Source organism: Tenrec ecaudatus, chromosome 8 (genome assembly GCF_050624435.1).
Source record: "Tenrec ecaudatus isolate mTenEca1 chromosome 8, mTenEca1.hap1, whole genome shotgun sequence".
NCBI classification, from domain to species: domain Eukaryota; kingdom Metazoa; phylum Chordata; class Mammalia; order Afrosoricida; family Tenrecidae; genus Tenrec; species Tenrec ecaudatus.
This window is the reverse complement of record NC_134537.1, coordinates 96255252-96260123: the sequence shown is the minus strand read 5'-3', so window position 1 is coordinate 96260123 and position 4872 is coordinate 96255252. Positions and strand designations below refer to the sequence as shown.

At 45.7% G+C, this 4872-nt stretch overlaps 1 pseudogene; it reads right to left on the bottom strand.

Annotated features, from left to right (window-relative positions):
- Positions 1–2199: 2199 nt before the first annotated feature.
- On the bottom strand, positions 2200–2339 carry LOC142455628 (U1 spliceosomal RNA; annotated as a pseudogene).
- Positions 2340–4872: the final 2533 nt, after the last annotated feature.

The following is a 4872-nucleotide window of genomic DNA, read 5'->3' as shown; positions in this document are numbered from 1 at the left end:
CTTTCTAGTATTTGCAGTATAAGGAGGCACCCCAGAAGTAAGTATCGAGAGAAGCAATCTACCGTAGCTGCCACAGCATGTAAACTTTTTGTTCTTGCCAAATGAACCAGGCAAGATGTGAATGTTAATCTGAGTGGAAGGATTTCAAAGTTGTCCTGGAAAAAAAATAAAACGGAGCAAGAAACCTGTACCAGTGCCCATTAGCGGGAAGAAGATCAATTCCAGAAGATGGCATTTTATGACTCATTATCTTGGGCAGCTATTTTAACACTAATAATCTGAGGTGATTCCATGGTATATGTGAAATGTCTTCTCTCCCCCAGTGGCTGGAAATTCTTTAAGATCAGAGCTATGTACTTTCACAATGCTTGGATATAAAACCAAACCAAACCTCTGTGCCATCCGGTCAGTTCTCCATCAATGACTCCAGATACGCTTTCTAAGGCTGCACACCTTTATGAGAGCAGAAAGCCTCATCTTTTTTTCCACAGAGGGACTGGTGTGTTTGAAGGACTGAGCTTGCAGTTAGTGGTCCAATGCCTACCCAGCAATGCCACTCGGATGAGTTAGGGCCATATGTGGAGGGTCAGTTTTTTAAATTTACTAAACATTTTAAGCATGTTTGACAAGGAATTTGACTTCATCATCAGAAATAGAGGCGGGTTACTTCTAAACCCTGTTCCTCAGGATCTTAAGAGGTCCATCACTTAGTAGCCTCATAACTTTGAAACATTGTTTGGCATTCATTCTAAATTGAGAATTTTATTGAGAGATTAAAATTTAAAAATAATAATTTTCATCTTAAATATGTGCTATCCTCAAATAACTCACTGCCAGTGGGTCGATTCTGACGAATAGCAGCCCTTGCATAGTACTTCCATAGGAACCCTGCTAGCATAGTGGGCTGCTAACCACAAGGTCAGCAGTTTGAAACCTCCAGCTGCTCCGAGGGAGAAAGACGGCGCTTTCTGCTCCTGTAAAGAGCTACAATCTTGGAAACCTGCAGGGGCAATTTCACCTTATCCTATAGGGTTGCTATGAGTCAGCATCGACTCGATCAGTGGCAGTGAGTTTTAGTAGCTACTTCCAACTCTACCCAATGTGGAGTGACAGAGACCACATGTATCCTTCCGCCTGAAAGAAAGAAAACAAAGAAACAAGAGCAGACAGAATATCTGCAACATCAGTTTTCCAGACACTGGACATCAGACAATAAAGGACAGTGGTCTCTGTGCGCTGGAAATAAATGAGGGGAGATAGTCAATGGCCTCTGCTTAGGGTCTTGAGAAGGTAGGTCAAAGGTCAAAGCACAGGGTGGGAGAACTGAGAGAGTTCCCTGAGTTGAGGGGATGGATCAGAGAATGTGGGGAAAGCAAGGCACCTGGAGTTGTTAGCACAGAGCACCAAAGAGGAGAGCCCTGCACTGTGGTGATGATCACAGACCACTGGTGACCTGCCGTGGTCTTCCAGGAGCACTCAGTGGAGCACTAATGGGTGCATACATGTGAGGGGACTGTGCTCAAGTGGAATTTCTGAAATGACTTTTCTAGTCACTTCTCAACAATTCCCACTAAATGACTGAGTGAGGCCGTGCAACTAAAGTGTCGGGGGCTCTGATCCGGGCTTAGTCAGCTTTGCCACTCCTCTGGTTGTAAGAGAGCTGTGTCATAGGGAGAGAATTGCTGAGTTCATTCCGGAAGAAGAGGCACTAGTGGAGCCCATTTGAGATCTGGATGCAATGGTGGAGGGAGCAAGCCCATGCCATGCCAATGCCAGCGGCTCCAGAACACAGGAGCCACGCTGCTGAGGCTGTGTGGCAGTGCGCCAGAGGGCCAAGAGGGCTTTCTGGTCCACGGAGGCAGCAGCCAAGGGATGGCGCGACTGAGAGGCTGAGGAGCAGAGAGAGACGTGGCTGCCAGCTGAGAAAAGGCATCCCTGTGAACCAAAGAGTGTACTCTTAGTGTTTTCTGGTCCTGGTTTGTGACAACTCATTAGCTGAAGCCTTAGAAGAAAAACACCCCAAAGGACAGAAGGTAACAGTGCCGGTGCTAATAAAGGACCAGGCGTAGCGTCTGCTTCCACCAGCCACAGTGGAAACCTGATGATTCCAGCAGGAATTGGGCGGAGTCCCGGGAGGGGCGTGGCCTCACTAGTGAGGGTCTAGTACCTAGACAGAGCACCTTTTTTTTTTTTTCCCCTTAGGGGATAGCGCGAACGCAGTCCCCCACTACCACAAATTATGCAGTCGAGTTTCCCACATTTGGGGAAATCGCAGGGGTCAGCACACCCGGAGTGCTAGACAGAGCATCTTACAGATCATACAAGCCAGCCCAAAGGCTCAAACTGTCTCCAAGGGCTTTCATGGGAATCCAGAACAAAACTAACCAATGTTGGCAGGATACAAAAATATCCAGTGTCCAATAAGGCAAAATTCACAATATCTGACACCCAAAAACAAAGATGACCCAAAGAGTGAGGTCAGGCAACCAAAACTGACCTAGAACTGACAACGATGCTCGAATTAGCAGATAGCGGCATTCAAACATTTGTCTTAGCTGTATTCTATATGTTTAAGAAGCTAAGTAGAGACAACGGGGTTACTAACCTTCTTTCCTCCTTCCTTCCAGGATAACGCAGTCCAAAAACCACCAGTGAGACCATCCGTGTAGGGGCATGGGGTGCTGGCTTGCTACATGGTGTCAGAGTCCTGGCAGGGTGAAGAGGGTATTTGTGTGATAGAGTATTCCTAAGAGAAGGTTGTCAACACATGGGAGGTTGAGTCCGAAAATAAATTTATTGAGGACAATGGCAGCTAGAGTTCTCACTGTCAGAGAAGGGAGTTACGATATGATAAGGGAGAAACTGAGAATAAATAAAGTGTTGATGGAAATCCATCAACTAAAGTACATCAATGTAGATGTGGGTTGTAGACGTGTGCGGGTCGTCATCGACTTACAATATATTCTAGTGATGATGAGCGTGCAGCTACAACTCTCTGTTTGGGTATCTTTTGTTGGTGGTGGTGGGGGTAACGTCTTATTTTTAGTAATAGGAACTACATACGATATTGTGGCATGTAATTTGTTGGTATTATTATTTTCAGATGCTTACTTGAAGATGTGCGATTTTCTGGTTTACTGTTGAAAACACTGCCACCCCACAAGTGATGGCCTGGTCTACAATGAAGTCAGTGGTGTGTCTTAACTAATAGAAAGCTGGGTAGTGTTCACCTCTAATAACATATGACTGTTTGTTGGAGCTTGTGCCCAACAGTCCTTAAGACTCCAGCTTCACTGTTATGACTTAGTTGTAGAAAGAGGCAGAAGGAGAAACCCCTCAGGACCAATAATGAGAGTAGCGACACCAGGAGGGGAAGGGAAGGTCAGGGGAGAAGGGGGAACCGATCACAATGATCTACCTATAACCCCTCCCTGGGGGACAGACAACAGAAAAGTGGGCTAAAGGAGACATCGGTCAGTGTAAGACATGGAAAAATAATTAAAATTGATAAATTATCAAGGGTTCATGAGGAAGAGAGGGTGGGGGTTGGAGCCGATGATACCAAGGACTCAAGTAGAAGTAAAATGGTTTGAAAATGATGATGGCAATAAATGTACAAATGTGCTTGACACAATGGATGTATGGATGGATTAAGAGCTGTATGAGCCCCCAGTAAAAGGATTTTTAAAGAAAGAAAGAAAGCAAAACAAGCAGCTGTGGTTAATTTGACAATGAGGCACTGCAATTAGGTCTGAGTCCACTTTCAACAAAGTCATTAGATCAGAACTTTTCTGGAATGGGACCCCCTCATATGACAGATAAGTTACACACACACACACACACACACACACACACACACACACACACACAGCCCAGTGAGCACAGATTGCACCCAATTCTTGGTTTGGAGTGTGTGTGGGGAGGTCAGATGCTTACAGACATCTTCCCTGAAGGCAGTCGCTGCCAGACTGCTGTTTCACCCCACCACAAGGGTGGCCCCACTCCCTGCCGCTGGGGACAATGAGCTATTTCTCCCTGAAGCTTGCAACCATTAACTTGATTCCTGTAGGTGGGATTTACACCCTACTGCTAATGGTTCTTATGGAGATCCAGCTGCCATCCTGACTCTAGGATCCCCCAATCCCTCCTCTTCCTATTGCGTGGATCCCCTTAGATCACCTCTTCTCACTGCTGTATAACCTATAGTGCAACCCCTTCCTGTGACGTATGTCTTTACCTGTAATTAGTGGGCTTGCATGCCCCCAAAGGTATATAAATCTAGGTTAGCAATAGAGGCCTCCCTCACTGGTCCCCCCCCCCTTGGCTCCCTCTTTCCTGTTTCCCTTTCCCCTTGTCCTCCTTCCCTTCCCCCTCTCTCCAAGTGGACCACCAAGCAGGGCTGAGGTGAGCAATGCTACCATGAAATGTGTCTGACCCCATTATTGCAATATCTCTTCTATCCCATGCTCTCGATGACTTTAATATATCTATATATTTCAACCATACAATTGTGCTTACTGAACCCGTGATTAGTGGTGGGGGGTGGTTACCCCCCAACTCATTCTGCAAATGGTGCCCATCGCTGGGTGATATGTGTTATATCCCGTGTAACAATTGTACGGCCCCACCGTAATGCAGAGTGAATCGGAAAATTGTGTAAAGTGAGGATCCGGTGTGAAGCAGTGGAAATAGTGAATGAATATTTTAAAGAGATCGATGGGGCAAGGTAAAAGTAAACCTGAAACTTATGGTACTCTTATGCTCATCTACTACTTAAAAGACAGGGTGTAAAAGTAACAAAGAAAAAGATGCAATGTTTTCTAAAAGTAGTGAAAAGGTATAATCCATGGTTCCCAGAGGAAGGAATTTTTG